Source organism: Anser anser (genome assembly GCF_964211835.1).
Source record: "Anser anser genome assembly, chromosome: Z".
NCBI classification, from domain to species: Eukaryota; Metazoa; Chordata; class Aves; order Anseriformes; family Anatidae; genus Anser; species Anser anser.
The window spans coordinates 36,749,448-36,759,710 of record NC_139723.1 but is presented as its reverse complement, the minus strand read 5'-3'; positions in this window follow the sequence as shown (position 1 = coordinate 36,759,710).

Genomic DNA, 10,263 nt, shown 5'->3' with positions numbered 1-10,263 from the left:
AGACATATTGTTCCCTGTCTGGGGAGGCATACTGTCACCACCTTGGGGATTCCAGGACCCCCACTGTCCCCATCCCAGGGTTCCTACAGGATGAGGGACCCTAGTCACCACATCAACCATCCCCAGAGAAATAGGAATCCTATTCTTCTGAGCCTTTGGTCTAATTGAAGTGTTATAAAATAGCAAAGCAAAAACATACTAGCAAACAGATAAAATTCTTCTTACTTTTTTTTGGTTGAAAGCTGCATTTTTTATATTTTTTTAAAATTTGTTACCTTAAAATTCTTTTCTGTACTGTTTGGAATAGATATTTTTATTCCTGTTTCTATATTTTACTATTACCATCAAAAATGTTTCCTTCCCTAGCTGGAATTCATTTACCAAATTCATGAATTGGACACTTCTCACAGAAATTGTTTTCATAAAATAGTTTTTTTCTTGTCTTCTCTAAAAGAAAAATAAAAGATGAGAAATATGTAATTTCAAGTTTTGAAGGGGTAATTATAAAGAGTATTTTACTTTATTAATACACGTTTTAATAATGAAGCTTTTAAGTCTATGAATAGTATAGTTATAGCAACAGAAGTCTTCTCCCAGTGAAGTAAATGAGAAAATTATACCATGTTTGATGGGTTTTGGTTAAAGCTGAACAACCTCACAGCTTGTTTCTGGAAAAACAAGGTATTTCATGGAACGAAACCAATGATCTTTTGCACTGTCACAACTGCATGACAAAAAAACGTATTTAACATGTCTATTTTATTTGAATGATAATTTAGAATACATAGAACATACATATTCTTTGAAAAATTATCTCATAAGTGCTCACATCCTGACAGCATGTCAATTTCCAGTGGAATCAAAGCATGTCATTCTGTTTATTTAACAGAAATTTATTTTGTACACTGCAATGATGTGTACTTTACAGGTGTCTATGAGTATCCTTTCTATCTCAGGTATTCTGTAACAAGAAGCTGAAAGGAACCCTCTTTATATCACAACCACCTTTTTCCTATCTGACATCGCAGACAGCAGCATATTACAATGCACAGTGCCATGTTATAATGCCACGTTAAGAGAAAAACTCTCCAAATAAAAGGAGGTGATGCACCATCACTTCACTCCAACCATTTTATAATTGCCGCCTCTTGTTCTCCTACCAGTGCATTGCTTTTGATGTATGTGCTGTTGCTGTCACGGTGATCTTGCAGCTACAGCCTGTTCCCACTGGAACTGCAGCCCCTGTAGGCTGTATCACATGCAACAACAGGCAGACAGATGTCTGGCTGACGTGACACCTTTCTTTTGATTTTTGTTGCTATTTTAGAGTCTTATGGTAGTTTCTTATCTCCTAGCAGCCGCCTGAGGAGAGGCAGTGGGCTATCAACTGCAGGGGCAGTTCTTCCCTGTTACACAGCCAGGTCAGGGCTTAAGCTCTTAAATTTTAACATTTAGCAACAAATCTGTCTTCCATTTCTCTGATAGCCTCATTATTTCCTAGAGAATAAAATGTTGTTTTCATGTCTTCTGCTTGTTCTCTTAATCAAACTGTCTTTTGGAGGTGATCAATCTGCTTTATTTTTTGTCAGGATGGTGCAATTTTTAGACTCGCTGCAAATGGTCCACAAAAGTGCTAAGATTATCATTTTCAAGGAAGCATGCTGATACTAGGCAATTTGCATGAACCTTTGTCCCATGAGTCAGGGCAGAGACTACTTCCCATCTGTTCACAAGTAGGAAGGAATCAGTTCAGGCTTTGGCTTTCAACCTAGCAGATGTCTCAGCTGCTCTCCATCTCTCATGCATTGCAAAGGACAAGAGAACAACAGCTGGGCCAATTGAAAAGGTATTTTTATTCTAGCTGGGGAATAAAAATCTGCTGTTCTACCTGGTGGAACTGAAACAGAAAGACAAGCAGAAACTACTGTGCATTACAAGAGGCATAATATCACTGGGGAGCAAGTCCTGCAGAATAGGATTAGGAGAAAAGATATTTCGAGTCAGATATATAGCTCTAAAGAGGCACTCCAAAAGCTCAGGCAGATGCTGGTTTCTAAATTGACTTCCAAATATGGCTTATTTAGGACTTAACCCATGGAAGAAGTATGCCAGAAGTGATCTTTTCCCCACAGAAGATGCTGAGGGAACATCGATTTTCATAAAGGAAAATATTTCTTTAGAAAGGTTTTGAGCTTTCATAACAATGAAAAGAACTGTCATGACTCAACCCACACTCAATCATCTACAACAAAGCTGGTGAAGACATTCAGCTTCAGTATTATATTATTTTGCTTTTGGGGACAGCATACTTCAGATAGAATATTTAATGAGAACAGCCTTATTTAACTGATCAGATCCATGTGTCTTTCCATTAAGGTCTTTCCATTTGGTTCAGTCACTGGTCTGCAGCATATGATTTCTCCAAATACCTTAGGATTAGAAAGTGATATATCTGTTTCCAAGAAATATATATATTTTTTTCATAACAAGCCTGATGTATCACCTCCTTCAAACTAATAAAGTAGCTATGTGTGAATTTTGTATAACACTGGGGTGTATTTTTTTTATATGTTTTGTGCTTTGGAAAACCTTTTCCTAACATTCATATATTAAACCTGTGTTTCTTACACATATTTTTAAAATCATGTGGCTAAGAAAACTTCAGTCCAAAGTTTCACCTATCCTCTAGAATGCTTATTCTTTCTATTCCAGGGTGAATTATAAGCAAACAAAAGGAAACTTTTTCATTGCCTTTGAGGAAAAAGCGGACTCCTGGGTACCACAGCTGCTTTAGGAAAGCAGTTTCGGTAGGCTAGCTACCATGCCTATGGTAAAAGTGACACAAGTAGTTGGCAAAAGGAGTAAGTTTGCTTTGGTGTTGCAATGAAAGGACTAGGGCACAGTGCCATGGATTGCTCTAAGTGACTGGAGATTCACAGTTCACTTTCAACAAAGCAATGACTGTATGGAAATCAAATTTGGAAAGGAACATATTTCTGTACAGTTAGATTTAATCACAATCTGTAAATTCAGAGCTTGAATTTACAAAGACACATAGATGTCTAACACTCCTGATCTGTTTGATTTAAAATTCTGTGTGTGGTATCACAGTCTTCCAAAATTCCAAAAAATTGAACCAAGATTTCTGTATTTCATAAGTCATAGGTAAAAGTACCGCTTATTGAAAATTCAAGTTTTCACACTCTAGAGAAGTGCTGAATACCTAACATTTTGAAATGAATTATATTTTGCAAAAACGTCAGGTTCCAAATCAAATATTCCATGGTAGATCAACACTAACATTGCCAACAAAAGTGAAGTGCAAGATAACAAACTGCCTCCAAACACTTTCATATTTTCAGTCAAGAATGTGAAGTGAAAGAATGTTAAAAGACTATTCTATGAAGTACTCTTCTACATTTAATAACCAAACAGACTAACAAAGTTTTAGCTTTGAAATTAAACAATGTATAGTAATAAGAGTGTATAGAACTTATGCTTTCTGAAGGGGAGAAGAGGGAGGATGAGTCATGAATCCAGTAACATGGATAGGTCAGTATCTCAAAATCCACTAAGAAGTCAAAATGACAAAAAGTCAAGTCTTTTTGACATTCAGCAAAATGCAACTATAAAATTAGTTGTCTTGCCTGCAACAGAGAACCTTAGCATGTCCACATGCTCTGCCATGGGGCATTAACTTACAAAGTCATTTTACAAACCATCAAGTCATAACTTCTCTACCTCAGACTGCAACCTCAGATTCCCCTCTAAATGCTTCTTACCTTTACTTATAGCATCTGAATACCACTGAACATCCTTTGAAAGAAATAGAGAAGTTCAAATAGACTGCAAGCCCACAGCAAAATTATTCTTTCCTCCTGTTGAATGTAGTGATGAAATCTTCCATCAATTCAACATGCTGGAATCCAGTTCCTGTGGCTTAATTGGTGAGAAAATTAGTCTTATTTTCACAGTATACCAGCAGCTACAGATGCCAGAGCTTTCAGTATTCATTATGCCTGCTTTCCTTTGGCACCTTTTATGCTGCACATTCTTGTTCCAAACTTGTTTGTGGGTTTCAACCACAATGGTACAATGGTATACGTTTACTGGCATACCAAATGATCTTTGAATATAGTATAGCTTTACTTTCACAATATGGAAGGGAAGGGAATTTTGCTTTGCTCTTGCAATGTTTTTCTGGCTATGTGTTTTCCAGTATAGGTACCAAATGCCCAAAGCAACATCTGATTATCACAAGCCTCCTATTGATCTCCATTAAGAGAATGCTATATATCTGAACAGCTGTCCTGGTTCCAGTTAGGACAGAGTTAATTTTCCTCCTAGTAGCTGGTAGGGTGCTATGTTTTGGATTAGGATGAGAAGAGCGCTGATAACATGCTGATGTTTTAATTGTTGCAGAGCAGTGTTTACACCAGGCCAAGGACTTTTCAGCTTCTCGCTCTGTCCTGCCAGCGAGCAGGCTGGGGGTGCAGCAGGAGCTGGGAGGGGACAGACCCAGGACAGCTGACCCAAACTGGCCAAAGGGGTATTCCATACCATCTGACGTCATGCTAAACAATATATAGGGGTGGCTGGCCGGGGTGGGGGGCCGGCTGCTCGGGGATAGGCTGGGCATCGGTCAGCGGGTGGTGAACAATTGCATTGTGCATCACTTGTTTCTTACACATTATTATTATTAATACTATTATCATTATCACTATTATTATTATTGTTATTATTATTTTCCTGTCTTAATAAACTGTCTTTATCTCAACTCACAGGCTTCACTTTCCCGTTTCTCTCCCCCATCCCAGAGAGGGAGGGGGGAGGGTGAGCGAATGGCTGTGTGGTGTTTAGCTGCCAGCCAGGTTAAACCACAACAGTCCTTTTGGCGCCCAACGTGGGGCTCGAAGGGTTGAGATATCGACAGATTTGACCTGAGTGTGTTAAACTAAAATTGGTATAAGTATTGGACCTGCCTAATAGGTGCTAGTCACCATGTTGATTGCCTTAATCTCTAGACTGTTGTGCCTGTTTTCCAAATTGAGTTTTATAGCACGTTACTTTCTGTATCTGCTCCCTGTTGCACTGTTTATCCTTTCCGGGCCCTGGTTTAAGATTGTTATGGTACTGTGGGGTGTAACAATGGCTTATGAAATGATGAAATTTCTGGTCATGACTCTAACCTGGTATTTGTACTCAGCACTGTCGTCGACTCTATACTTTGGAACCCATATCTCGGAAACTATTAGCAATTACACCTATTGCCTTTTTTCGTCAGGGAGGCATCTCCTGTCAGCTGTGCAGGAAAGGTATCCCTTCAAGGAAGAACTTGTATGTCTACCAGGCAAATGGACCACCATGGAGAAGGGAATTCAGTACCTGAGGGAATTAGCCATACGGGAAGTAATTTATAAAGACCTAGATGACGCACAAACATCCACAGATCCAGATGAAGTCCAGTGTACACGACCCATGTGGCGGAAGTTTGTACGGAATGCACCATCATCATATGCCAGCTCATTGGCAATAATAACCTAGAAAGAGGATGAGGAACCCACAATGAATCAATTGGCTAAACAACTCCAGCAGTACGAAAGAAACCTCTCCTCTTCCCTACAGGCCTGTGTCTCGGCTGTGGAGAAACTCTCTGAAGAGTTCCACCAACTTAAAGAGAATTTATCTTCCCCTCCACCTGAACGAACCAGTGTCCACCAGCTAAAAGAGAATACTTTGGAGAAACTATTTGAAGAGGTCCACCAACTTAAAGAGAATTTATCTTCCCCTCCACCTGAACGAACCAGTGTCCACCAGCTAAAAGAGAATACTTTGGAGAAACTTTCTGAAAAGATCCACCAACTTGAAGAGAGATTATTTTCCTCCCCACCTGTACAAACCAGTGTCTCAGCTATTAGGGGTAAATGTTCATCTATGCAAGGAAGACAATATGGTGGGCACACACACCGCGCCACCCTGTGGTTTTACCTACGTGACCATGGAGAGGACATGAGAAAATGGGATGGAAAATCTACCTCGACCCTAGAGGCACGGGTACGTGAGTTGCAAAAGAAAACAATTGGGAAAAAGGGGTTCTCTGAAAAGTTTGCTGCTCCAACTTCCAGCTGGCAGTCCTTTAAACACAGAAACGAAGATTCTGACCAGGACTAGAGGGGCCCTGCCTCCAGCCAGGGGAAGGAAAGGGACAATCGAGTTTATTGGACTGTGTGGATTCGATGGCCTGGCACGTCAGACACACAGAAGTATAAGGCTTTGGTAGACACCGGTGCACAACGTACTCTAATGCCATCAAGCTATAAAGGGCCAGAGCCCATCTGTATTTATGGTGTGACGGGGGGATCCCAGCAGTTAACTGTATTGGAGGCTGAAGTGAGTCTAACTGGTAATGAGTGGCAAAAGCACCGTATTGTGACTGGCCCAGATGCTCCGTGCATCCTTGGCATAGACTATCTTAGAAGAGGATATTTCAAGGACCCAAAAGGGTTCCGCTGGGCTTTTGGCATAGCTGCCTTGGAGACAGAGGACATTAAACAGTTGTCTACCTTGCCCGGTCTCTCAGAGGACCCTTCTGTTGTGGGGTTGCTGAGGGTTGAAGAACAGCAAGTGCCAATCGCTATCACAACTGTGCACCGGCGGCAATATCGCACCAACCGAGACTCCCTGAGTCCCATCCATAAGCTAATTCGTCAACTGGAGAGCTAAGGAGTGATCAGCAAGACTCATTCACCTTTTAATAGTCCCATATGGCCAGTGCGAAAGTCTAATGGTGAGTGGAGACTAACAGTGGACTATCGTGGCCTGAATGAAGTCACACCACCACTGAGTGCTGCAGTGCCGGACATGCTAGAAATCCAGTATGAACTGGAATCAAAGGCAGCCAAGTGGTATGCCACAATTGATATCGCTAATGCATTTTTCTCCATCCCTTTAGCAGCACAGTGCAGGCCACAGTTTGCTTTCACTTGGAGGGGAGTCCAATATACTTGGAATCGGCTGCCCCGGGGGTGGAAACATAGCACCACCATTTGCCATGGACTGATCCAGTCTGCGCTGGAGCAGGGGGAAGCTCCTGAACACCTGCAGTACATCGATGACATCATTGTGTGGGGTGACACTGCAGAGGAAGTTTTCGAGAAAGGGAAGAAAATAGTCCAAATCCTTCTGAAAGCCGGTTTTGCCATAAAACAAAATAAAGTTAAAGGACCCGCACAAGAGATCCAGTTTTTAGGAATAAAATGGCAAGATGGGCGTCGTCAAATCCCGATGGATGTGATCAACAAAATAACAGCTATGTCTCCACCAACTAGCAAAAAAGAAACACATATTTTCCTAGGTGTCGTGGGGCTTTGGAGAATACATATTCCAAATTACAGTCTGATTGTAAACCCGCTCTACCAAGTAACCCGTAAGAAGAATGCTTTTGAATGGGGCCCTGAGCAACAACAAGCCTTTGAACAAATTAAGCAGGAAATAGTTCATGCAGTAGCCCTCGGGCCAGTCCGAACAGGACCAGATGTAAAGAATGTGCTCTACACCGCAGTCGGGGAGAATGGCCCCACCTGGAGCCTCTGGCAGAAAGAACCTGGGGAAACTCGAGGTCGACCCCTGGGGTTTTGGAGTCGGGGATACAGAGGATCTGAGGCCCGCTATAGTCCAACTGAAAAGGAGATATTGGCAGCATATGAAGGAGTTCGATCTGCTTCGGAAGTGGTCGGTACTGAAGCGCAGCTCCTCCTGGCACCCCGACTGCCGGTACTAGGCTGGATGTTCAAAGGAAGGGTCCCCTCTACACATCATGCAACTGATGCTACATGGAGCAAGTGGGTTGCACTGATTACTCAGCGGGCTCGAATAGGAAACCCCAGTCGCCCAGGAATCTTGGAAGTGATTATGGACTGGCCAGAAGGCAAATACTTTGGGATATCATCAGAGGAGGATGTGGTCCGTGCTGAAGAAGCCCCACTGTACAACAAGCTACCAGAAAATGAGAAGAAATATGCCTTGTTCACTGATGGGTCCTGTCGTATTGTGGGAAAGCATCGGAGATGGAAAGCTGCTGTATGGAGTCCTACACGACAAGTTGTAGAAGCTGCTGAGGGAGAAGGTGAATCGAGTCAGTTTGCAGAAGTGAAAGCCATTCAGCTGGCTTTAGATATTGCTGAATGAGAAAAGTGGCCAGTTCTCTATCTCTATACTGATTCATGGATGGTAGCAAATGCCCTGTGGGGGTGGTTACAGCAATGGAAGCAGAACAACTGGCAGCGCAGGGGCAAGCCCATCTGGGCTGCTGCATTGTGGCAAGATATTGCTGCCCGGGTAGAGAACCTGGTTGTAAAGGTACGCCATGTAGATGCTCATGTGCCCAAGAATCGGGCTACTGAAGAACATCAAAACAACCAGCAGGTGGATCAGGCTGCTAAGATTGAAGTGGCTCAGGTGGACCTGGACTGGCAACATAAAGGTGAATTATTTATAGCCCGATGGGCCCATGACACCTCAGGCCATCAAGGTAGAGATGCAACATACAGATGGGCTCATGATCGAGGGGTGGACCTGACCATGGACACTATAGCACAGGTTATTCATGATTGTGAAACATGTGCTGCAATCAAGCAAGCCGAACGGTCAAAGCCTCTTTGGTAAGGAGGACGATGGCTGAAATATAAATATGGAGAGGCCTGGCAGATTGATTACATCACACTCCCTCAAACCTGCAACGGCAAGCGCCATGTACTTACAATGGTGGAAGCAACCACCGGATGGCTGGAAACATATCCTGTGCCCCATGCCACTGCCCGGAACACTATCCTGGGCCTTGAAAAGCAAGTCCTATGGCGACATGGCACCCCAGAGAGAATTGAGTCAGACAATGGGACTCATTTCCGAAACAACCTTATAGACACTTGGGCCAAAGAACACGGTATTGAGTGGGTGTATCACATCCCCTATCATGCACCAGCCTCTGGAAAAGTTGAACGATACAATGGACTGTTAAAGACTACACTGAAAGCAATGGGTGCTGGGACATTCAAAAATTGGGATACACATTTGGCAAAGGCCACCTGGTTAGTCAATACAAGGGGATCTGCTAACCGAGCTGGACCTGCCCAATCAAACCTGTTACGCACTGTAGAAGGGGATAAAGTTCCTGTAGTGCACGTAAGAAACATGCTGGGTAAAACAGTCTGGGCTACTCCTGCCTCAGGAAAAGGCAAACCAATTCGTGGAATTGCTTTTGCTCAGGGACCTGGATGCACTTGGTGGGTAATGCAAAAGAATGGGGAGGTCCGGTGTGTACCTCAAGGGGATTTAATACTGGGTGAGAATAGCCCATGAGTTGAATTGTAGTATGTTAATTATTATATAATACTGTATGTCATCACTACCATGATTGCTATATATCATAGATAAAAATAGTGATTAATTAGAATGTATTGGAAAGAGTGTAACCTGAGCATGACATAAATGGTATGGAATAAGGGGTGGATATCTGTCCTGGTTCCAGTTAGGACAGAGTTAATTTTCCTCCTAGTAGCTGGTAGGGTGCTATGTTTTGGATTAGGATGAGAAGAGCGCTGATAACATGCTGATGTTTTAATTGTTGCAGAGCAGTGTTTACACCAGGCCAAGGACTTTTCGGCTTCTCGTTCTGTCCTGCCAGCGAGCAGGCTGGGGGTGCAGCAGGAGCTGGGAGGGGACAGACCCAGGACAGCTGACCCAAACTGGCCAAAGGGGTATTCCATACCATCTGACGTCATGCTAAACAATATATAGGGGTGGCTTGCTGGGGTGGGGGGGCCGGCTGCTTGGGGATAGGCTGGGCATCGGTCAGCAGATGGTGAGCAATTGCATTGTGCATCACTTGTTTCTTACACATTATTATTATTAATACTATTATCATTATCACTATTATTATTATTGTTATTATTATTTTCCTGTCTTAATAAACTGTCTTTATCTCAACTCACAGGCTTCACTTTCCCGTTTCTCTCCCCCATCCCAGAGAGGGAGGGGGGAGGGTGAGCGAATGGCTGTGTGGTGTTTAGCTGCCAGCCGGGTTAAACCACAACAACAGCACACTGATATGTTCTTCCACCTATCAGAGAGACGGGGTGATAGCCAGCTGATGACAACTAATAATGATTCCACAAGATGATATCTGTTACATATGACACCATCTGTGGGTCACACAAGACAAGGAGGTAAACCCTATGCCAAAGATTGTAACTATAAATGGCATGT